This window comes from Felis catus, chromosome D4 (genome assembly GCF_018350175.1).
Source record: "Felis catus isolate Fca126 chromosome D4, F.catus_Fca126_mat1.0, whole genome shotgun sequence".
In the NCBI taxonomy this organism is placed as follows: Eukaryota; Metazoa; Chordata; class Mammalia; order Carnivora; family Felidae; genus Felis; species Felis catus.
Genome location: NC_058380.1, coordinates 78438685 through 78464776, shown reverse-complemented (window position 1 = coordinate 78464776; position 26092 = coordinate 78438685). Strand labels below are relative to the sequence as shown.

At 38.7% G+C, this 26092-nt stretch overlaps 1 long non-coding RNA gene across 1 annotated transcript; it reads right to left on the bottom strand.

Annotated features, from left to right (window-relative positions):
* Positions 1–6971: 6971 nt before the first annotated feature.
* On the bottom strand, positions 6972–26067 carry LOC109493945. Its single transcript, XR_002148448.3, has 3 exons — positions 25943–26067; positions 7761–7860; positions 6972–7626 (listed from the first exon to the last, which is right to left on the bottom strand). It is a non-coding gene; the product is annotated as an uncharacterized LOC109493945 (long non-coding RNA).
* Between the last annotated feature and the right edge of the window lie 25 nt (positions 26068–26092).

Genomic DNA, 26092 nt, shown 5'->3' with positions numbered 1-26092 from the left:
TGGTGCGTATCACAGTGTCTGTATTCATTCATCTGTGATGGAAACTTAGGTTGTTTCCATATCGTGGCTATAGTGAATAGTTCTTCAATGAACATGGGTACATATGTCTTTTTGAGTGTTTTTTTTTCTTTAGATAAATACCCAGAAGTGGAATCAATGAATCATATGATAGTTCCATTTTTAACTGTTTGGGGAACCTCAGTGCTGTTTTCCGTAGTGGCTGAATCGATTTATATTCCAACCAACAGTGTACAAAGAGTCTCTTTTTTTCCACATCCTTGCCATCACTTGTATCTCTTGTCTTTTTGATACTTGCCATTCTAACAGGTGTGAGGTGATATTTCACTGTGGTTTTGATTTGCATTTCCCTAATGATTAGTGATGTTGAGCACATTTTCATGTACCTGATGTCCATCTGTATGGCTTCCTTGGAAAAATACCTATTCAGATCTTCAACCCATTTTGTGATACTATTTTCTTTTTGCTATTGAGTTGTACGAATCCTTCTAGGTGTTGAATATAAGCCTTTTATCAGATACATGATTTGCAAATATTTTATACCATTTAGGAGGTTGCCCTTTCGTTTTGTTAATCATTTCCTTTGCTGTGTGGAAGCTTTTTAGTATGATGTATTCCCACTTATTTATTTTTATTTTTGTTGCTTTAACTTTGGGTGACACATTAAAAAATTCTTCTCTAAGACCCGGGTCAAGGAACTTACCGCCTGTGTTTTCTTCTAGAAGTTTTGTGGATGATTTCAGGTCTTACAAGTCTTTAATCCATTTTGAGTTAATTTTCATGTATGGTGTAAGATAGTGGTTGTATTCTTTTGCATGTGATTACCCAGTTTTCCCAACACTATTTTTTAAGACAGTGTTCTTTCTCCATTGTATATTCTTGGCTTTCTGTTGTAAATTAGTCTAAACTAATCTGGGTTCATTTCTCGGCTCTCTATTTTCTTCTATTGATCTATAGGTTTGTTATTATGCCAATATCAGATTATTTTAGTTATTCTAACTTGAAAATATAGTTTGGAATCAGGGAGTGTGATACCTCCAGCTTTGTTCTTTCTCAAGATTGCATTGGCTATTCAGGGTTTATCTGTGCTTCCGTATAAATTTGAGGATTTTTTTATCTATTTCTTTGAAAAATACCATCATAGGGATGACATTGAATCTGTAGCTTTCTGTGGATGATGTGGACAATTTAAAAATATTGGTTCTTCTAATCCATGAGCACAGAATGTCTTTCCATTTATTTGTGTAGTCTTTAATTTCTTTCTTTAGTGTCTTACAGTTTTCTATACACAGATCTTTTACCTCCTTTGCTAAATTTATTCCTAGGTATTTTATTATTTTTGATGCAATTGTAAATATAACTGTTTTCTTCATTTCTCTGATAGTTTATTATTAATGTATAGAAATACAACAGATTTTTGTGTATTGATTTTGTATCCTATAACTACTGAATTTGTTTACTAATTATAACAGCTATTTGATGGGATCTTTAGGGTTTTCTCTATATAATATTGTTATCTGAAAATAGGCATAGTTTTATTTCTTTTCCAATTTGAATGCCTTTTATTTCTTTTTCTTGCCTAACTACTCTGGCTATGACTTCCAATGCCATGTTAAATAAAAGTGGTAAGAGCATGCATCCTTGTCTTGTTCATGACCTTGGAGGAAAGGCTTTCAGTTTTTCACTGTTGAGTGTGATGTTAGCTGTGGGCTTGTTCTATATGGTCTTTATTATGTTGAGATACTTTTCCTCTATACCTACTTTGTTGAGAGCTTTTATCACAAATGAATGTTGAATTTTATTAAATGACTTTTTTGTATCTATTGAGATCATCATATTATTTTTATCCTTCATTTTGCTAATGTAGTATATCCCATTGGCTGATTTGTGGTACCAAATAATCCTTGCATCCTTGGAATAAATCTCACTTGATCCCTCATTTGTTTTATTGCCAGTTTAACACATGAGGGATAAAGTCATAGGTAAACAGTAGGCCTCCCTATAATGGACTGACTTCTGACTGTGCCTCATGAAGCAGGACTATTTTATTACTTATATGCCTGGCACCGGGCTGAAGGTCACATTTCTAATTCTCTAAAACACTTTGAAAGAAAGTCAGGCGTAGTCATCCTCATTTTACAGAAGAAGAAACTGAGTCTTAGAAAACATCTTTGGCTTTGGGGCTTTGGAAGAGAAGGATTCACATCAGCTCTAATGCCCATGCTCATGTTATTTAAAATCATTCGTTTCTTCTTTTGTCTAGCAAATCTTGAGTGCCTACTATGTGCTTTGTCCTGTACTTAAACGCCTCGCTGCCTCAAAAGGAAATGGTGGATCCTCTCCAGTCAATAAACTCTCATAACATTCTTTAGTGTATCAGTCTTCTATGTGAAAGATAGACCTCATTCTTTTGGGTTCTTTACCATCACATTAAGAAACCTAACTTTATAGATGAATACAGTACTGTGGGATTGACCATTATGCAAGCAAGGATTGACTTAGCAGAACTGGCTTGCTCAAACCATTCACGTTGTAAAAAAAAAAAAAGCCATCTTTAAGACTGGCTCTTGGCCAACTCCTAGGAGATGAGACCTGAGCTTCTGGAATTCTACCTGGTGAGAGTGTTCATGTATACCTAGGGATCTGGAGCCATATTGTACCCATTTCACCAGATAGTCCATGCTAACAAATGTGATTTACTATGAATGCCTGTTTTGGCTCTAAGGACATAAAGTCAGAGTAGCTTAGATCAGTCACATAGACACTGCATCCCCACATAACTGACCCCAATAAAAACCTTGGACACCAAGCTTGAGTGATTTTCCCTGGGTGGCAACACTTCACATGTGAAGAATTAATGCTGAGAGAATTAAATGTATCCATGCAACTCCACAGGGAGCAGACTACTGGAAGCTTGCATTTGGTTTTCTTGGACCTCACTCTACTTACTTTTTCCCTTTGCTGATTTTAATCTGTGTCCTTTTCCTGTAATAAGCTATAACAGTGAGTATGACACCTTCTGAGTCCTGTGACTTTTTCTAGTGAATCATGGAGACTCAGAGTGGTCTTGGGCAGCCCTGAAACAACCACCCACTTCTCCACCCATCATCTGCTTCACTCCTTATCACACTTCAGGGGGCACTTGCATTGGCATATCTATTGCATGAATGAGGGATGCGAGGCTTCATAAGGACAAGTACCTTCCTTTGGCAATGTCTTAGGGGGACCAATGTCACCTGCATGCTAAACCACTTGAGATTCAGAGTGGTTAAGCAGTTGAAAAATCTAAATATCACCACCACACGGATAAAGGAGAGGCTCGGGTGTGCATCATGCTGGGCTCCCTGATAGCACACCCCAGAATTACAAGTATACCCACCCAGACACAGAGCGCACTGGAAAACCAGAGGTCTCTCTCCTTGAAAATAAAGCTTCCATCCCAAGCGTATGGTCTACTGGGGAGAAGAGCAGTGAACTACTTTATAAGGAGACAGATTTCAGAGAAGAGAGGGCACTCGCCCTTCCTAACAACCGTTGAAACGCCCTCTACTTCCATGTGAAGGGAAATTAAAGAGGTAAAGAGGGGCCTGGAGCATGCTTCTAATTAATGGATGTCCTTGTGCCTGTATCAGTGCCAGGAGAAAGCAAGTGTCTTGCATGTTGTGAGAAGGGAGTGAGGCTCTCAGGACTCGAATTCCCAGTGGTCCTAGAGCCCAGGACACATCCCCTGATATCATTCTACATTGACTTCATGGCAAACGCTGTGCTTCTTATTGTTGACTTATAACTCTCAAGGTCTCAACAGTGTCAGGCACTGCAGATATTTAAAACGCAAAAAGTCTTAAGTAACCTTCATTGAACTTAATTAACATCATCTATTTAAGGAAAACAACTCTCCTCCCTTCAGACCCAGGACTGTTTCCCAAAGCCTGTACCTGATACGTAAGATAAGCATAAACCTTTGTGTACAAATCGCTTCACCTCCCATCAGAGTGCCTGCAGTTTTTCAGACCTGGCTATGTCACCACTTCGCGGGCCTATTTCGCCTTTCCCTCTTTTGGCGGACTAATAAAGTGGTTTCATTCCTTCATCTGTTGATGGAATGAACGTTTGTTAAGCATTAGCTATGTATTAGATGTTGTTCTATTTTCTGAGGATCTGACAACAACTAAGTCTTTGCCCCAGAGGATTTACTTATAGTATTAGGAAGTGGGGCATACTCACAAAGAGCGCAAATACGTGTCTCAAGAAATTTGCAGGATAAAGGAGGGCGTTGATGAGGAAGTGGTCCATTTCCGGGTCGGTCACCTCTTCCTGCCCTGCAAATACACTTGCTCTTCTGCCTTCCCATCACCTCCTCTTCCTCTCTGGCCTCCATTTGCCTCGTTTTGCTCCACCCCCCAATTATTCCCAACACCCACTTGTGATTCTGCAGCTGTCTGATCCCTCACCAACAATGGTATCTCGAACCAGACGTTCCACTGACCGCTGGCCGGTGCTCAGTCTATACCAAACTCTAGTGCCATTCAGATTCGTGGTCGGCCTGCCTTGCAGCCTGCCTTAGCATCTTTTGCTGCAAGGCTCTTGCTGACAGAGCCCGAATTGCACCTCCAGAGACCCAGAGCCTGTGGGGTACTTTCTGTGGCAAGCCTGTGCCCCGGAATTGCTTATCCGTGCTGAAACACAATCCACTCACCTCCTGGTTACGAGGCAAGATTTAAAACCTTAATGGCGTCTCATCGATTTCTTAAGGTCTGCTCAGAGCTGGTGTTCTGCTGTTGCATATTTGAATTGTTACCGTTTTGTTCTCACGTCCCGAGGTGATTTTACCAGGAGGAACACGTGCTTAAAGAAGCTGAATTAAATACAGGCAAATCGCATTAATTCAGGCTCCAGTAATCCAGGCCAGACTAAAACATAACTTTGTGTTCTCCAGAAGTAAAAAGATTTCCTAAATAAGTCAGCAGTGGAAATAAGACTGCAGGGTGAGAAGTTTCACCTGTTTAGAGGCAATGTTCCCGAACACCTCCAGGGGATTCCAGAAGGGCCACAAGAAGCACTTTCTGTTGTGTTTGCTCATTAAAGGTAAAGACCGGTTCTTCAAAGAATAATTTTCTGTTTGGCGAATGTTTTCTTTCGTTTGCTAATCTGTAAATTTAAGGCTTATATATCTTTCTAAAATATTCACGGGATACTCTCCCCCATAATGCTAAATATATTACAAACATATTGTACCTACACATAAACATATGTGTGTCTGGATTAAAAATACAATGAAAGCATCTTAAAATGAAAGAGCTTATTTATGGTTGGGGAGGATTAAAGGTGATTTTTATTTTCGACTTCATATTCGTAAGTATTTTCTGTAATGAACTCTTACTTTTATCATCAACATAAGAACGTAAATCAACATTTCCTAATATTTACCAGATCTTTCCCCCCAAATAGTTTGTATGGAATAGAGTTAAATCACATCCAGCATCCTTGAATAAAAAGACTGGGTGGGGAGAGCGAGAAGCCGGCTGACACGAAGGCCAAAATTTATCTTTATGCCATGTTGGAAGTGACTTGATCCTGAAATCAGTTTAGACTATGAAGTGAGTCAAGACTGCTCCTTATTTTGCATCCGAAATCATCTATTATTCTGTGGGCAAGATTGTGGTAGGTGAGGAAGGTAAGCTGCCTTTGTGTGTGTTCCCCAGGAGCTCAAGCGTCAGGGTCAAACAGAGGCAGTTCACGCATAGCACAATAGACCACGTGACTTCTCAATGTCGTACAAGCTATAACCTAACTATCTCCAAGAACACTCCACCAACGGCGACTGGGTACCACCACAGTTACTGCAGGCGTATTGAAGATCTCATTCGTGCTTGGTGATTTTCCATGCATTTTCTAGGCAGAATTTACTTTTTGTTTTTGCTACAAATAATCACAGATGGATGCTCAGGGGTATTAAAAGTGCTCAGGTCTCCAGAGCTGATACATGATAGAGGTAATGTTCAGACCCACCCAGACAAGGCAAAGCCCCTTGCCCTGAGTCCCATGTGGCACTGTCTGTCACAAACCTATGTGCCAGACTTGCATCCTGGCTGTCTCAAATATCTATCTACCCAGTGACTCGGGACTCTAAGGAGTCCTTAGCGTTTGCTGGTCATTCTTGAAATTCAATCTTTGATTCTTGAGATAAACACGGATTTGGATTGACCAGATAATGCTCCTTGAGCCTGACATGTATTTCTAGGCTCAGAGAAAGTGCATTGTATAGAATGAATACGGGATTAGTGGTTAGACATTTTGAATTTTGAGCCCAGCTTCTGCTACTTATTAAACGTATGACTTTGGGCTTTGTGCTTAACCTCTCTAAACCTCAGTTTTCTGTAAAATGATCAACATAGATAGCTGAGGAGGAGAAAAAAACGAGAAAAAGTGTTTGTAATACCTCAGAAAATTTTCTTTTTATTGATATATTTCTTTTTTAAATTATTTTTTGTTTAAATTTTAGTTAGTTTCCATACAGTGCAATATTGGTTTCAGGAAGAGAATTTAGTAATTCATCACTTACATACAACACCCAGTGCTCATCACAAGTGCCCTTCTTTTTTTTATTTTTAATTTTTAATGTTTATTTATTTTTGAAAGAGAGAGACAGAGACAGAGCATGAGGTGGGGGAGGGGCAGAGAGAGAGGGAGACACAGAACGCGAAGCAGGCTCCAGGCTCCGAGCTGTCAGCAGAGAGCCTGACGCAGGGCTCGAACTCACAAACTGGACATCATGACCTGAGCTGAAGTCAGATGCTTAACTGACTGAGCCACCCAGGTGCCCCACAAGTGCCCTTCTTAATACGCATCACCCATTTAGCCCATCCCCTCACTCACCCTCCTCCATCAACCCTCGGTTTGTTCTCTGTAGTCGAGAGTCTCTTATGGTTTGTTTCCCTCTCTTCTCCCCACCCCCTTCCCACATGTTCATCTATTTTGTTTCTTAAATTCCATATATGAGTGAAATCATATGGGATTTGTCTTTCTCTGATTGACTTATTTCACTTAGCATAATGCGGTCTAGCTCCAGCCATGTTGTGGCAAAGGGCAAGATTTTATTCTTTTTGATGGCTGAGTAATATAATTTCTAATGAGTAACATCTTCCCCTCCATGATCCTCACAGCTCTAAGCATGCAACGCAGATGGTGCACGTGAGCTTATATTTAATACAGGCATCAGCAGGCCTTTCTGGAAGCAAAGAGTGCCATTTTAAACAAGGCATAGTCGTCCTTGAGTCCACGTCCCTCCTTGAGTCCAGTGAAGCAAGTGTTAGTAATATTTTCTCTCTCTCCTACCCTAACTGTCCAAAGCCCAAATCTGAGCTCAGATATTTAATATTGACAGGATGATGCCCTGATGAATGACCACTTAGGAAGATTGCACTGACTATAATGATCCCCACATTTCAGCGTCATAACGGTGTCACAATTCTATTTCTCTCTCACATGATATTCCAATGTGGATTGGGTGGTTCTCCTCGGAGGCTCCCCTCTAGGTGGTAACTTGAAAATCTGGACTCCCTTCTTCTTGTAATGTATGTATCCTAAAGATGTGTCCTCTGCAGGTCTCTGTAGAAGAAAAAAGGGAGGGCCTGGACGTGGCTGAAGATTTTAGGAGCCGGGCCTGGCTGTGCTGTGCATCCTTTAGCCCATCTTTTATTTCCCAGATAGAGCCACATGGCTGTAGCCCACTGAAGTCTTACTGTATGCCCAGGAAGAGGAAATGGAGTATGAGAATATTGTGGCTTCTTTTCTGGAAGCAGAGCTGAAATGGAGCCTCAGTATGTCCAGAGTCTGTTCTCACTAGATGGAAATATCAGAATTGTTAACCTGTATACCCGTGGGAACCAACTTTATCAACTAGAGTATGGTGTTGATATGCAGTTTTTTTTTTTTTTTGCTTTTTGTCTTACAGACACTATTTATTTCAAAGTGACTTAGGTCGGCATTTCCCTCCCCACCACCACTGACATTGAGGGTGTTTCGTACATTTGTGATACAGTTAGATTCTCTTGCCATGATGTACATTCCTTGCTGGGATCCCGCAACCTCTCAAATTTTTTTTAGTTTGCATATATTACGATTTGCTCTTCGTGCTATAAAGCTCCGTGGGTGTTACTAATGCAAAATGTCATGTATCCACCGTTACAATATAATACAGAATAGACCCATCTTTCTAAAAATCCCCTGTGCTTTACCTGCTCAACCCTCCCTCTTTCAGTCTCCGCCTAGTTGACTCAATAGTCTTACCTTTTCCAGAATGGCACATACTTGAAATCATACAGTATGTAGCCTTTTGAGACTGGATTTTTCATTTAGCAGTATGTACTTAAGGGTTATCTGTGTCTCTGATGGCTTAGTAGCTTATTTCTTTTTTAAAAAATTAATTGTAGTATAGCATACCATGTTTTATTAGTTTCAGGTGTACAATATAGTGATTCAACAATTCTATACAGGATTCAGTGCTCAGCATATTCAGTGTACTCTTCATCCCCTTCACCCATTTCACCCATCCCCCCCCTCCCACACTCCCATATAGCTTATTTCTTTTAAATGCTCCATTTTGGAGTGCCAGGGTGACTCAGTTGGTTAAGCGTCCAACTCTTGGTTTGGGCTCAGGTCATGATCTCATGGTTTATGGGTTCAAGCCCAATGTCAGGCTCCACACTTACCGTGTGAAGTCCGCTTGGGATCCTCTGTCTCTCTCTCTCTCTCTCTCTCTCTGCGCCCCCCCCCCCCGCTCACTCTCTCTGTGTCTCTATCTCTCTCACAATAAATACATAAACTTTAATAAATAGATAAGTATTCCATTTTATTGATATACCACAATTTGTTTATGTACTCCCCTATTGATTTGTCGCATTGACCTATTGAAGGACATCTAAAATGTTTCTGGTGATTGTAATACAGCTGCTGTAAACATTCACATGCAGATTTTTTTTAACGTTTATTTATTTTTGAGAGACAGAGATAGAGCATGAGCGGGGGAGGGGCAGAGAGAGAGGGAGACACAGAATCTGAAGTGGGCTCCAGGCTCTGAGTTGTCAGCACAGACCCTGACGCGGGGCTCCAACTCATGAACCATGAGATCATGACCTGAGCCGAAGTTGGACGCTTAACTGACTGAGCCACCCAGGTGCCCCCACATGCAGATTTTAACTGGACATGTGTTTTCAAACCACTGGAGAAAAAACCTAGGTGTGCAAATGTTCGATGGCATGGTAAGACTGTATTTGGTTTGTCAGAAACTGCCAATTGTCTTCCAAAGTGGCTTTTTCCATTGGTATTCTTAGCAGCAACAAAAGAGAGCTCCTGCTGCTGTATATTCTTACCAGCATTTGGTATTGCCAGCTTTTTGTAGCAGCTATTCTAAAAGGTAGGCATCCTTCCACAGCTTCAACTATTCTGGGGTCACAACGAGAAGATTCAGCCATGGTTCAGCAGATCCCCCATGGAATACACAGTATTTGCTCTAGGCAGGGGTGTCGGGGGTAGCTGGTAAGGTGATGATGTAGGGAGAGATGATTTTCCCCATGACGACTGGATGAGCAATTACAGAGTTAGGCTACAGAAAATCCTCCCGCACTAGAAGTCTGGAAGATCAGCTGGTTGAAAATTCTGCCCTGACTCTATTCCTAAGGCACTGCAACCAGGCCTTTGCCGTGGTCTCGTCTGAACTCATCTCCTGTTCAAACATCTCCTGTCCTCTTTGAAACACAGGTCTGCTGCTAGATCAGCTCTGTAATCTTTCACATGGCACAATTAGCTGCGTAAAGATAAACAGCTCTAAATCATCACCTAGAGCATCATAATCATAGAGGGATTCCAGGGAAACACAAGAGACTTCTTCTTGCAGAAACAGAGACATCAATCACTAAGGAGAGGAATGAACTCAGGGAAGAGGATATAACAAATAATTAGATATAACAAATAAAATAATAGACAAATAATTACAACTTCATTATAGAAATTAAATTATCACAAGAAGTAAAAAAGAGAGAGAGTTAAGACTTCACTGAACACCGAAGCGTTTAGGTTTAGAGAAATAATATAAAATAACATGAAAAAGAATAAGGACTAAAAGTGATCAGAAAGAAAAATGTAGTGACACATTCTAGAGGAGAGAAAACGTATGGATGATGAATGTTCCCTAAAAAGAGAACAAATTAGACCAAAAAACACACCGATATGCTTATAGTAATGTGACAGAAAACATAACGAATTAAAGAAACACCTACATGTATCAAGTGAAAGGGCACAACTGGTCTTGGGAGAGTGGATTAACAGAGCCAGACAAGCAAAAGCATATCAACTGTGAGACACAGCCATGTAGGTTCTTAATTTTCAAAGATAAAGAATGCCTCCTGAAGGCACTTGAACACACAGACAGGATCCCCTAAAGAGAAGGGAATGAGGAACACTCTGGCTTCTGTTTCTGTCTAGACAACATTCACTGCTGGCAGACAGAGAAGCAAGGCATACAAGCAATGTCTACTCTGGTCCAAGGCAAGGGAAACGTGACCCAAGAATTTCATACCATGCCAAATTGGTGTTCAAGCATAAACGCACCCGAAAGCCATTTTTATACATGGTAGAACTCAGAGGAAATGTCACCCATGAGCCTTTCTTGAAAAAAAGGCATGGTTATACAATCCAGTCAACCAAGAAATGAAGCAAAATAAAATGCATAGAAAGGAAGAACTATAGAAGCAAAGTTCTTATGCACTCACTTTATTTTAATGTAGAACTAAGTTTAAAGAATTGTGAGAATTTTGGTTGCAGTGCAAAATGTAGCTCCTCTGAGCCATGAAAATATATATGAACATGAAACTAACAAAAAATTGAAGTGGAAACATGGGAGGTGTAAAGACGTGTGTCTGTGTGTGCATACACGGAGCTAATTTTTCTTATTTTCCACCACGGTGGGAGGATTCCAAAAATATTACTTCTACTTGTTAAGTGGAGAAAAACATATTTAGGCATATTATTACTAACTATAAATATAACCAATAGGGTGTTTTAAAAACTCTTTCCAAAGAATCTTCCAACTTCTCAGAGGAAAATGAGAGACACAAGATGAATCAAAGAAGGGCATGTCCAAAAGCAAACTGTAGAAAATCTAATGGGCACAAAACTAAGAAATTAACATAAGATAAAATGACAGAACTGAAATAAAACCCACACATACTATATAATTACAATGGGCTGAACCCACGGATTATTCAAGAAGACCACTGTATTGATTCATAAAACAACACGAAGTTAGAAGCAGTTTGAACAAGTCCCTTTGAAAGATGACAGTACCGAATGAAGACCTACTATTCAAACAAAAACATACCGGGAACTAAGTTGCAAGCATAAAACAAAATCAAAACCAGGGGGAAAAAAGAACGAAATAAGATAAAGAAGGGGGTTTACTAATGGTACAACAATGGGGATCTCAAAATCATCACTTGTTACGTCCCTAATACCACAGCATCGATATTAAGGGAAAAAATGTAGAAAATGTCAAAATTACAAAAAACAACATTGACAGAACTTAAACAATTTTTTTAATGTTTATTTATTCTTGAGAGAGACAGAGACAGGGCATGATTGGGGGAGGTTTAGAGAAAGAGAGAGAGGGAGACACAGATTCTGAAGCAGGTTCCAGGCTCTGAGCTGTCAGCACAGAGCCAGATGTGGGGCTTGAACTCACAAACCGTGAGATCATAACCTGAGCCAAAGTCGGAAGCTCAACCGACTGAGCCATCCAGGCACCCCGACAGAGCTTTTTAAATGAACTCTCAGCTTAAGAAAGACACTTCAAGTAGAAGAAAAGAGATAAAGAATTACTTAAATAACTAAACCCATGAGGCAGATATTAATTCTATATCAGAGGATAGTAAACACCTATTGTTTACAAGTGCCCATTGGACATTTATGTATTTCAGTCTTGTATTTCTTTACTATTAAAACTTCAATAATTGATCAAAGGTAGAAATTGGAAAAGTCATTTTATCATTAAAAACTCAGAGAAATGAGGGGCGCCTGGGTGGCTCAATCGGTTAAGCGGCCGACTTCGGCTCAGGTCATGATCTCACGGTCCGTGAGTTTGAGCCCCGCGTCAGGCTCTGTGCTGACAGCTCAGAGCCTGGAGCCTGTTTCAGATTCTGTGTCTCCCTCTCTCTGCCCCTCCCCTGTTCATGCTCTGTCTCTCCCTGTCTCAAAAATAAATAAAACGTTAAAAAAAAAAGGTTTAAAAAAACTCAGAGAAATGAAAAAACAAAACCTCAGAGAAATGTCTTAAATTATTAGAAGTAAGATAATGTATAAGATGATTAGTCAGAATTATTAGTAAAGTTCAGTAATACTTATAATTATGTTATGTTAATATAAATTTAAAGTAAGAAAATATCCGTTATAAAAGTAATGATAAAGATTAATTTCCTAGAAATAACAAGACAGATACAAGGCATATATGAAAAAAAACTATAAAACTTTACTCATAATCATAAAAGAAGATTAGAGTAAATAAAACGATGTCCCTTATTCTTGTATAAGAAGGACTAAACAGTTGGGGCACCTGGGTGGCTCAGTCAGCTGAGCATCTGACTTCAGCTCAGGTCATGATCTCATGGTTCGTGGGTCTGAGTCCCACATCGAGCTCTGAGCTGACAGCTCAGAGCCTGGAGCCTGCTTCTGATTCTGTGCCTCCTTCTCCCTCTCTGCCCCTCCACCACTCACAGTCCATTTGTCTGTCTCTCTCTCAAAAATAAACAAACATTTAAAAAAAATTTTTTTAAAGAAGGTCTAAACAGTTTAAAAGATCATATTTTCTGATCACAGTAAAGTCATAATGGGTTTGTAAGGACAGGGACAAAATCAGAATCCTCACTGATTCCACCCTCTTTGAATGACCCCTAGAACAAAGAGAAAAGCACAGCTAAAAATGCTGAATATTTTAAAAATAGCAGTGATGAAAATACCATAGATAGGGCCTTATGTAATAAAGTCATAATTATGCTCAGGGAACTATTCATAGATGCATACACATTGCTATATTCAAAAAACATGAAAATAAATGAATTAATTATCCAACTAAAAAGGTTAGAAAATGCAACATAAAATAAAAGGAAGGAAAAAGGTGGGAATTAATAAGTAAAAATCAAAATTAATGATTTTGAAAACAGAAACACAGTAGAATAAATAAAATGAAAGACAGTTGTTTGCAGGAAAAATTAGACCATCCGTTATCTACTTTATTTAAAAAAAATTTTTTTAATGTTTATTTATTTTTGAGAGAGAGAGAGTCAGAGTACCAGTAGGGGAGGGGACAGAGAGAGGGGGAAACAGAGTCTGAAGCCCGCTCCAGGCTCTGAGCTGTCAGCACAGAGCCCAACGCGGGGCTTGAACTCACGGACCGTGAGATCACAACCTGAGCCGAAGTTGGACGCTACGCAGGTGACCCCATTGACTATCTACTTTAAAGAGTGTATGTGTGTTTATGTATGTTGAGCAGGGGAAAGTGACTGGAAAAAGACAATATTGATTCCAAAATCAGATAATTAGGACAAAATAGGAAAATGCAGACACATCCCATCTCTGAATACTGATTAAAAAAAAAATTTTTTAACATTTATTCATTTTTGAAAGGCAGAGAGAGACAGAGCGCGAGTGGGGAAGGGAGACACAGAATCCAAAGCGGGCTCCAGGCTCTGAGCTGTCAGCCAGAGCCCATTGTGGGGCTCGAGCTCATAGACCACGAGATCATACCTGAGACCAAGTCAGCGGCTTAACCGACTGAGCCACTAAGGCCCCCCTCTGAATGCTGATTTTAAAACCCTAAACTCCTAGCAAATAGAGCCCATCTTCACATGAATTAACACATTAACACATTATAACCAAATAGATTTTTTCTTCACCTAGGAAGGAAAGAACTATTCGAGATTAAGTATGAATGAACAGTAGTCAATATTCTACTAAATCAAGGGGAACACTCAGCATGTGGTTATCTCAATAAATACCAAAACAGAAAAATGATCAGATTTGTCTATACCTGATTTTTTTGGTACTTATAAAGTATGAAATAGATAGATACTCCCTTAGCCCTATGTCAAACAAAATGTTAATATTTTGAAATAATGAAAGCTTTTTCATTATAATAAAGAACAAGGAAGGGACATACCATGTCATCTATTATTTAATATTGCTCTGGTTGTGTTAGCCATTGCATTTCGAAAAGAAAATTATAGGGGCGCCTGGGTGGCTCAGTTGGTTGGGGCATCCGACTTCAGCTCAGGTCATAATCTCACAGTCCGTGAGTTCAAGCCCCACTCAGGCTCTGTGCTGACAGTTCAGAGCCTGGAGCCTGCTTCAGATTCTATGTTTCCCTCTCTCTGCCCCTCCCCTGCTCATGCTCTGTCTCTCTCTGTCTCAAAATAAATTAAAAAACATTAAAAAATTTTTTAGAAAAGAAAATTATATAAAAGGAAAAATAGAAAATTATCATCAAATGAAATGACTATCATTAAAAACAGAGAAATTACTTAAATTATTAGAAGAGGATCATAAGATAATTGGTTATAATTGTTAATACAAAATTCAATGATGCTTTTATATTATATTAATATAAATTTAACATATGAACATATCTCATTTATAAAAGTAATAATAAGGATTAATTTCCTAGAAATAAACATAAGATATGTACAAGGCATGTATGAAAAAAAAAAAGCCTGTAAAACTCTACTGACAACCATAAAAGAATACAATAGTGAATAAAAAGACCTACTTTATTCTTGTACAAGAAGGTGTAATTGGCTTAAAAAGTCAATTATATTAATCTAAATATTCATGGTAACCCCAACAAATATATTAATGTAATATTTCACCTTAGAACTTGAATATGTCATTCCAAAATCCATCTGGAAAATGAGCATGAGGAAATTGCGAGAACCATTTTGAACAAGAGAACATGAGAGGGGCCAAGTCCCATCAGATACTAAAATGTATTACAAGGAAATAGTAGTAAAAACTATGTGCCATTGTAGCAAGAAAATACTAACAAATTAATGGAACATAAAAATTTTCCAAATGGGCCCAAATGTACATTGAACAAATGCATTATTACAGTGTTTCAAATGTGAGGGAAAGATGGCTTATTAAATAGATTTTCTGGGACAACAGGCTAGCCATTTAGAGTGAGTAGCACAGTAGAAGCTAAATCCCCCATCTTTTTTTCACACCAAAATAAATTCTAGATGGAGCAAAGATCCAAGATGAAGTGGAAAACATAACGAGAAAAATATCAAAGAAAGTCTTGAGTTGGGACGGTCTTAATATACTTGGCCTAAAACCACAAACTACCAACTATAGACCATTAACTATACATACATAAATACTTTGTGTAACATTTAGAGACATAGCCAAAATATAAACATAAGTCATGAGAATTTTATATGCAACACAGGGAAAATAGTTAATCCCCTTAATATTTAAGGAACCATTACCAATCAGTAAGAAAAAAATAACTATTGCCCAATGAGAAGCTGGAAAGGACATAAAAACGTCGTTCATAGAAAATTTCACTCATGCAGAGACACACACAAATAGCCAGTGAACATGTATATAAGATGGCCAAAATTTCTCATAATTAAAGGAAAAAAATTAAAGTAATAAGTAGACACCATTTTTATTTATCATTTTGCCAAAGAGCAAATGTGTTAGCAAGTAAGTATAAGGGGAAAAAGACATTATCATGTACCACTGATATATACATATATATGTATATATCAGCATATATATTTCCATAAATACATATATATACATATATTGCTGATATATATAAATTGTGGATATATATATATTTTCTGATATATCTATATCTATATCTCTATCTCTCTCTATATAGAGAGATATATAGACATAGATAGATAGATAGAGATAGATAGATACATAGAGAGAGAGAGAAAGAGAGAGAGAGTCAATTTGGCCACCTCAATTAAAATTAAATATGTACAGCTTCTTTTAGCCAGCAATTTAATTTCTAATAATTTATCCCTAGATACTGTTGGTCATGTATATGTAAGAACTTTTCTAATGTCCATAAAAGATGAATCAAATTAAGTAAGGTATACTCATGCAACTCTTTATTCCATTTAAAAAACTGAGACTTTATTTTTTTAATTGAAGCACAGCTGATACACAGTGTTGCATTAGTTTCAGGTGTATAACACAGTGATTGGACAAGTCTGTAGGTTATGCTGTGCTCACCGGGAGTGTAGCTACCATCAGTCACCATATGATGCTATTACAATACCATTGACAATATTCCCTATGCTGTACCTTTATCTCCATGACTTCATTCCATAACTGGAAGCCTGTATCTCCTACTCCCCTTTACCCATTTTGCCCATCCCCCCCCACTCCCCATCCCTCTGGCAACCACCAGTTTGTTCTCTGTGTTTATGGGTCTGTTTCTGCTTTGTGTTTCTTCATTTGTTTTGTTTTTTACAGTCTACAAAAAGATTGAGGACTTTCTTATGCTCAATTACAGAAGGATCTTTAATCCACATTTATAGAAAAACAAGATCAATGTTTCAAACAGTGTATATAGTATGACCTCATCTGTTTTTAACAAATTAAATAAAGGATATATACATATGCTTGCTTGTGCTTTCAACATTTCTGGAAAGATTCATACACGCATACACACATATAAGCAATCCACAGTGGTATTCTTTGATGTGTAAATGTGAAGCTGACTTTTCAGGGAGACTCTTTTTTATTATTTTATTATTTAAATGATTTATATTTTTACTGTATGCATGCATTTATTTTATAATAAAAGTTTAAAAATAGACAAAATGGTCATTTTTTCTATGAATGAGTGAGAGCTGGATAACTATATTATTTGTAACAAATATTTTTCAAAAATTTTTTAATGTTTATTTATATTTATTTTAGAGAGAGAGAGTGAACACAAGCAAGGGAGGGGCAGAGAGAGAGAGAGAGAGAGAGAGAAAGAGAGAGAGGGAGGGAGACACAGAATCTGAACCAGGCTCCAGGCTCCTAGCTGACAGCACAGAGCCCGACGTGGGACTAGAACTCACCCACCGTGAGATCATGACCGGGGTTGAAGTCAGACACTTAACCGACTGAGCCACCCAGGCGCCCTGTAACAACTACTTTATGCCGTATTAAATCAGTTTTCAAATACATACAATGTAGTTTACAGTTGACTCCTGCACAGTACGGGGTGGGGCCTCCAAACCCCACACAGTAGAAAATCCACATATAACTTTTGACTCCCCCAAAACTTTACTAATAGACTACTGTTGACCAGAAGATTTACCAACAACACCAATAGTCAATCAACACACATGTTATCTGTATTATATGCTGCATTCTTATAATAAAGTAAGCTCAAGGGGCGCCTGGGTGGCTCAGTCAGTTAAGCATCCAATTTCAGCATCCAACTCAGGTCATGATCTCACGATCTGTGCGTTCAAGTGCCACGTTGGGTTCTATGCTGACAGTTCAGAGCCCAGAGCCTGCTTCAGATTCTGTGTCTCCCTGTCTCTCTGCCCCTCCCCTGCTTGCACTCAGTGTCTCTCTCTCTCTGTGAAAAATAAATACCCCTTAAAAAAATTCTTAAAAAAAAAACAATAGCGTAAGCTTGAGAAAAGAAAATGTTTCTTAGAAAATCACAAGGAAGAAAAAATACATTTAGAGTACTATAATGTATTTATTGGGAAAAAATCCACATGTAAGTGGACCCATGTTGTTCAAGCTGTGTTTTGGCTCAAATAAACTGATAGATGAATTATACAATATTATGTAATGGTTAAAAGATCAATCCACAGACGCATGCTGGTATTTTGGGGGTTCTCCCCCTACCACTAAAATACACACAGTCTGTATTCATTCATGCAACAAAGCAACTACGTTCTAGGCAAACTGCTTACTTTCCATAAAACTTGATTTCATATTAGTATCCACCTCATCTATTATAGTTATTAAATAAGCAAAGGGCCATAAAACTTTTAGCATAGTTCCTGATATAGGAATTACTTAAAATGTATTAACTAGAATCAAAAAGAGCAGGAAAAAATGCCAGTCACCCTCTCACTCCAGGATTATCCATGAAGACATTACAGAGACAGACAACCCCCCCCCCACACACACACACAGAGGGAGAGAGAGAGCGAGCAAGATCCATATAAAGAAACAGGCATATCTATTTATCTTTGGAATGCAAAGTGGGATTCACATTATTTAGAAACTTGTTTTGGGGCGCCTGGGTGGCGCAGTCGGTTAAGCGTCCGACTTCAGCCAGGTCACGATCTCACGGTCCGTGAGTTCGAGCCCCGCGTCGGGCTCTGGGCTGATGGCTCGGAGCCTGGAGCCTGTTTCCGATTCTGTGTCTCCCTCTCTCTCTGCCCCTCACCCATTCATGCTCTGTCTCTCTCTGTCCCAAAAATAAATAAACGTTGAAAAAAAAAATTAAAAAAAAAAATAGAAACTTGTTTTTACTCACTGGCAATACATAGCCAATATCTTCTGTATCAATAAATACACTTCCACTCCCACCGCCTTGACTGAGTTCAAGTTTCCTTAGTTCTCTTGCCTGAATTTTTGTAAGAATCCCTAACCTATCTCCCTGCCTCCATTCTTTCCCATGTTCTTGTTTCTTAACTTCACAAACTCTTTAAGCATTCCACGTTACCCACAGGGTCTGACTCCACCATCTGGCACACTAGGCTTCCTGGGACCTAATCCTTGTCTATATGTATGGCTTCGTCTCTCATCACTTTCCTCCATGAACTTTATGCTCTCATCACACCTTCCCTAGCAAAGCAAAGTACCCTAGCACAAGCCTTTCCAGAAGGCAGCGTGATAGAACACACACATGGAAAGTACAGAAACTTTGGATCCAAGTCAACCTATATTTTTTCAATTATTTTATTATTTTATTTTATTTTATTTTTTCATCATTACAAGTGCCCTCTTTAATCCTCACCCCCTATTTCACTCATTCCCACACCCACCTCCCCTCTGGTGATGGGATCATCAGTTTGTTCTCTACAGTTAAGGAGTCTGTTTCTTGGTCTGTATCTCTCTCTCTCTTTTATTTTTCCTTTGCTCATTTGTTTTGTTTCTTAAATTCCACATATAAATGAAATCGTATGGCATTTGTCTTTCTCTGAATTATTTACTTCACTCAGCATTATACTTTCTAGCTCTTTCCATGTCATTGCAAATGGTTAAGATTTCATACTTTTTTATGGCTGAGTAATAGTTTGGCTATTGGAAATAATGCTGCAATAAATGTAGGGGTGTATATATCCCTTTGAACTGGTGTTTTTGTATTTGTTGAGTTAAATAGTCAGTAGTTTGATTGCTGGATCATAGGGTAGTTCTATTTTTTGAACCAATCTACATTCTAATCTTGGTTCCAACATCGACTGTAGGGTGGCCATAGAAAAGTCACCTGACCATATTTGCTAACAAAATTTGCTTTGGATGAGACAAACTTTTCTTGTCTAAACATCAGAATAATTACTGGGCTTACAAGCCAGAACACAGCAATAATTAACAAAAAGTACAGTGTTCCCCACATAGTAATAATTGACTAAATGTTCATTCCCTTAGAACAGCTGCAGTCTTTCTCACATCTGGACTTTTCTTTTATTTCCATGATAAACACCTCAGTCCCCTTGTTAACTTTTACCTGGATTATTATAACAGCCTCTAACTGGTCTCCAAATCTCCATCTTGTCCCTTCCCTATCCTGTCTTTCAGAGCCATCTGACCATGTATTTCTCTGACCATGTTGCTCCGGTGTTCAAAAATCTTCAGTGGTCTCCATCACCTCCAGCCTAAGCCCCCACCTTCTGCCAATACTCTTCCAGCCCTGCGGCATCCCCCTACCTTTGCCTGGGCTCCAGCACTGTCCAGGAAATATAGTTCCCTTTTTTAATGGCATAGCAGTGATACGCCAGCCACTGCGTCTGGCCCCTTACATCTGTTTCTCTTCACCGTTATGCTCATTTGAGGACGTATGATTCTGATAAGTTAAATGATTTTCTCAAGGCCATTCACCAAGTGAAGAAACAAAAAAATTAAAAATATAGATGTAGATAGATATAGATATAGATGATACAGATATAGATATAATCAGGCTGGCTCTAAAACTTCCATGCCATTTTTTGGACCATATAGCTGCATTGAAATACACACCATAAATTGTTTTATTCTGCCAAATGAGATATGCTATGTTTGTTAATTTGTTAGCCTGGTTCATGAGGTTCATGTGAGAGAAAGTTAAGACACAAAGTACATATGAACCAGAGTGCCAGGGGTTTGGAATACATATGGTACAGTTTGGATTCACTCCTATAGCAAGGGAGATCCTGGCACTAAATAATTACAACAGGGAAGCAAACAAGCCAAAGAGATAACCACTGGGAAGCTGAGTCACCAAAGGAGGTGGTAGCTAAGGCAGAGATGATGGAGAGGAGATGACTGAGTGAAAAGATACTTAGAATGTTGTCTATTTAACAAGTTTAGCAATTGCCTCTTGAGCAAACGCCATGCAACTGTGTGAAGTTCATTACAGCCTCCAGTGTAACTGCTAAAACCAAAGTGAAATTTGTGGTTACTATTGCCCACGGGTCTAAGTTTATTCTGTCATCATTAGTGGGGATACAAGGCCTTCCAACAAGGAAAATGATCATTTTGCTTCACTGCATTCTTATATCAGTTTAAAAGATGCCAAAGTACAGCACTCACGTGGGTATATGAGAGTTAGGCTTCCCATTGTAAAGGGATCAATATCTGTTCTACCAGCAGTGGCTACAAAGCACCTTTTAAAACTAATAATTGTGGAAGACCTGAATCCTTCATAATAAAATCTTTAAAACCTGTATAAAATCCCTCTGTAAAGCCATTTTCCTGGGGAGACCTATAATTATCGAAAGGCAAGATGGGCGCACTGGCCCATTTCACATAAACATGGATGGTATGAGCCTTGGCCAGGAAAGCTGAAAGTAGAGAAATAAAACCCAGATGAGAAAATGAACCAGGGTCAATTTTTCTTCCCAATGTACTTTATTGTATACAAATGATAAAGCATAAACAGCCTCTGATTTCCCACCAGACACTGATGCTTTTTTTTTCCCTAAAAAGACTCTGCCTAACATTGAATCTCAAATCCTATCATTCAAATATACATATCACATTCACCCTTGGCGAATTCTCCTGCAGTTAACCCTATTTTCATGTGGCATTTTTCTTGAATTTTAAATTCAGGCATTTAGTTAGTATTCAGAATCTTCCTTTTTCTTTGATCTCTTAAAAAACCAGCATGGTGGGGGTAATTATACCCCTCCAATCTCTGCTCAATATACTAGAGTGTACTTTGTTGTTCAAAAAAGCAGAGAAAAAAGAATCTGCCTGAGCTCAAGTTCATCCTAACACACTCCTAAGCAACTGTCCTGCTTTTAGCAACCTTTTTCAAGGTTTCATTTCCACAGGACTTGGGCAAGCCTCGTTGTTAATTCTTACCACAGGAACGAGAGAAGAAACAAAAGGCCAAAATGTCAAAATTCTATGTGGCCTGAGCAATCCATTTCATAATCTGGTTCTCAGTTTCCTTTTCTCTGAAATGAAGGAGTGGGACCAGAACTCAGAGACCAAATCATTTTAATCTCTTGTTACAACCCTGTTCAATCAATAGTGACTGTTTCAAATACTTCCTTGATTCAGTGGCGGACTCCAGGCTCAGGGGGGAAGAGTATCAAGGCTGATTAGCAATGTCTACCAAGGGCACAGGATGTGGAAATGACAACATGAGTGCCATTTTTTTTTTTTTTACGTGCTTGGTGTACGTATGATGCTTTTAGTTCCTGTACGATTCCTATTCTCTGTTAGAGAATAGGAGAAAGATTATCTTGGACTAAGCATGTAGATTTGAGAGTTGTGAGAAGGTGAACTCAATATTCCAGGATGAGATGACTAAAGGGATTTAAAAATAGAAGATAATCTAGAGGCCAGTGATTGAATATGAGACAGGAGATCCAGAGAGATGAAAGTGGAGATAAATATTACATGCAGGCAACTAAATGGGCTGAAAATTGAGATTAGACCTGTTGTCTACAGTTGGTTTCTCCTTGCTGTGATGCTTGAGGGACAGCTGTGTATAAAGGATCAGGAAGGAAAAAAAAAAAAACAACAACAACCAAAAACCTCCTGATGTCATTAAATAAAGAATTCTGTAATTCTACCACCCTAACAAATAGGAGATATTTCATGACATTCGGAAAATACTGAACAAAGGAATATGACATCAAACCAGGGGTGATCCCCTCCAGCACTACCCCCAGAGCAAATGGAAATATTTGAAGACATTTTTTATTGACGTGACTGGGGTGGGAGGCAGTGGTGCTGGCACATTAAGGTAGAGGCCAAGATGCTGGTTAATTTCCTACAAGGCAGAGAATAACCCTGTATAGCAAAGGGTTGTCCAGCCCAAGAATGTCAAGGTTGAGAAATCCTGTCTTAAAGGAATGAATGAAAGAACAAATGATCAAAGCCCTCTCCTACATGTGCTCTATTGTGCTGGAGACTCCAGTATTGACCAACACACTTGATCTCCTCTTTAACCCACATCTAGGCTGCATTTCCTACCCTTCCTTTAAAGTGGGATGTGGCTACAAGACTAGGTTTGGTTCAATAAGATGTAAATAAAAGTGACACATGACACTTCCAGAACTGACCCATTAATAAACTTCCCAATCTCTCTTTTTCCTCTTGGACTAGCTGGATGGCAAGTTCTCCTGTGACCTAACAGAGGGAGAAGACACAAAATGAAGGGAGTCTAGGACCTTGAATGACTATGTAGAGCAAGCATCCCTTCAACTTCTGATTCTCCACATTGGATTGTACTGTACAGGAAAAATAATGTTAGGCTTTTATTTCATCAAGCCATTGAAAGTTGAAGGTTACATGTTACAGGAGTTAGCCTACTTTGAGTAGTACATCTGAAATATGACCAATTGGACTGTGTGCTATTCCCTAGCAAAAACAACAAATCAGCATTTTTTGACCTTTGTCCATCTGTCTCTGTCTCTCATGTTTTGTACATGGATACACATTTTATTAGCTTTTCTTTTAGAGAAGTTCCAAGTCTCTCTGTTCCAAGTCTAAGCTTCCCTATTCTTAGGAACTCTTTTTTTCCCATCCTCCCCCCCCACCCCGCCCCATGCTGTACAAAGCTGCTGACAGTCTACATTAGTAGCTATCATATCACAAAAGCAGAAACAAAGGGATAAGTTTCTTCCCTTTATGTATCAGAATTTCTGGGATCCAGGAAGCATCACGACTCCATAATAGATTATAGGGCTCTTGAATGACTTAAATTCAGAAGAAAGAAAACTTAAGCACTGTGCTAGTCTCTGTGGGTCATAAAAATGTGTTATATACATGATTGCCTTCAAAGAATTTATATTCTGGTAAAATAAATTAGAACAAAAACATAAAGAGCTATGATAAATACATTATAAGGACAAATAAATTCCTCTAGAAGTTCAAGAGAGAAGTTCAAGAATATCATATGTAGTTAGAGACTTCAGAAAATAATAAATTGAAGCAATGTCCTTTCACATGGGTTTCAGGAATAGGTAGGTTTTGACAAATGAGCATGGGGTGAGACATGAAGCCATTGAAATGCCAATTACACTAGGGGGCAGCGGGAAGTCTAATTGGCCAGAGTCTAGAGCAGCACCATCCAATAGAAATATAATGAGTCACAAATGAAAGCCAGGTGCAATGTTTTTCAAGTAGCCACATTAGAAAAGTAAACAAGAAATAGGATAAATCAATTTTAACAGTATATTTTAACTCAATATATCCAATACACTATTATTTCAATGCACTGCAAATAAAAACATTAATAAGATACTTCCTTTGTTTTTTTCATTGTACATCTGTGAATTCTGGAGTGACTTTTACATTTATAGCACATCTCAGTTTGGATTTGGATGTGTCTAGTAGTTATCATATTGGACAATTCAGGGCTAGAAACCATGTAGGTAAGAGGCCGGGACTTTGTTCTTGAAATCACCCACATGGCCTACAGTACAATCATTTGCACAGTGGTACTCAGCGCGGTCTGTTGGAAAGAATTGTTTCCGTAAATGCTTCCACGGAAAACACAGGATTATGAAGCTTCAGAGATAGACTTTTCTGCTGTGATATAAAAGAATATGATGTACTATGCAGGAAGTCTTAATTGGTTACCCCCCATCACCTTTCCTGAATGCCAGTCTCTGATACTTGACTCTGACATTCTAATGCCTATTTTTCTGTCTTCTTAGCTGCATGAGATATATTGCAGCAAAGTCACCAACAGCACCCTGGGATAGGAGGTCTTAGCATTCTCAGACTTGCCACCAATGTCACCAACTTTAGGCCCTGAATGATGTGCAGGTCTTCTGGAGTAAATCCAGTTGCCCTAAGGGTTGTTTTGGATAACTTCATAACTTTTGGAAATTCTGAATTAATTTTTATCAAAACCAGTGTCTGAATTTTATTTTTCTAATTTTCAGTTTTGGTTCTGCCATATATATATATATATATTTTTTTTTTTTTTCTTTTTGACCCAGTGCTTGTCATTCGCCCTCGTCTTCTAAAATTGTCTGCAACTCCTTGTTCAGGGGTTCACTACTTGCTTGATTCCAAAAAGATTCAAAATGACCCCCTGACCCAAGTTTCACCTCCCTTCATCCATTCTCCCCATTGTTGCTTGAGTGATATTTCCAAAAATAAATTGGAGGGTGCTCTTTCTAAAACTGTCACCATTACTTTGAGACCTTCTACAGAAGACCTCTGTCAGGGAGCTTTTTTGACTCTTAATGAGGTTTTGTTTTATTTAGCCACGAACTTTACTTAATAATAATGATAAAAAATAAGATTTAACACTTTGAGGTGCCCTTTTGAGTTCATCTTGAAACCACAGCTTCCTAGGATCTCCTCCCCTGTGCACTCATTCCCCTCTATGTGAATCTGAAACAGAGTCCAAGCTTTTCGCATTCACCACTTACAATGAACTTATCTCAGATTACTTTTTACAGACTTCTATCACACCAGACTTCTTTGGTGATATGCTTACTATACTTACTGTTCCCAAATTGGAAGGAGTAACAGCTGGAAAAAAAAAATCAGTGATTCCCATGCACCAGGTACTGGGCTTCACATGCAAGGTTTACTTAATTCTTAATACAGCCCGATGGGGAACTGGGGCTAAGACCTTGCTTATAGGGTCATAGAACTGGTACATATCACGATGGGATCCCAACTTTGAGCACTAGCAGATTCTATAGCTCCAGCAGTTAAGCACTCAACTGCGTTTTGACATCTCTGTAATGTACTCATGGCCTTCCATTACCCCAGTCTCCAGGTAGCAGTACCTTTCTCATCCCAGCAGGCCCAGACCAAATGCTGCCTGCTTCATCTATGAGGCCTTCCCTGACATGTCCTGATAAATCATTCCTATTCTTTCAATCCTACAGAGGGATTTAGCAAATACTTCACTAACACTCTTTTACATCGGTCGCTGTCTACAAGTATTTTGCCCACTGGCTCTGAGTCACTGTTGCCTTGAATTTCAATTTCCTTTTTTTTTTTTAATTGAAGACGAATAGAACTTACTTCATAGTGTTGTGAGAAAAAATGCCAATGGGAAAATATATGTGGAGTCCTTAGAAGAGGGCCCAGAATATGGGAAATGATCAATACTGGTTAGCAGGTAAGCCTATTATTAACCTCACCAATATTGTCACTGAGTATAAAGGAATTTGCATTAGACATTTCTATACCCCTAATTCCTAATATCATATCACACCTTTTATCCGGTAAGGGTTCCATAAGAGTCTGGTGAACTGAATCATAGTGAACTGCTATTTTTTTCATCCCTCTTGGACTTTAGCTCTATAGAGCTCTCTTATAACTATCAGCATTCTGCTTCTTTGACCTCACAGAGATCTTTATGTTT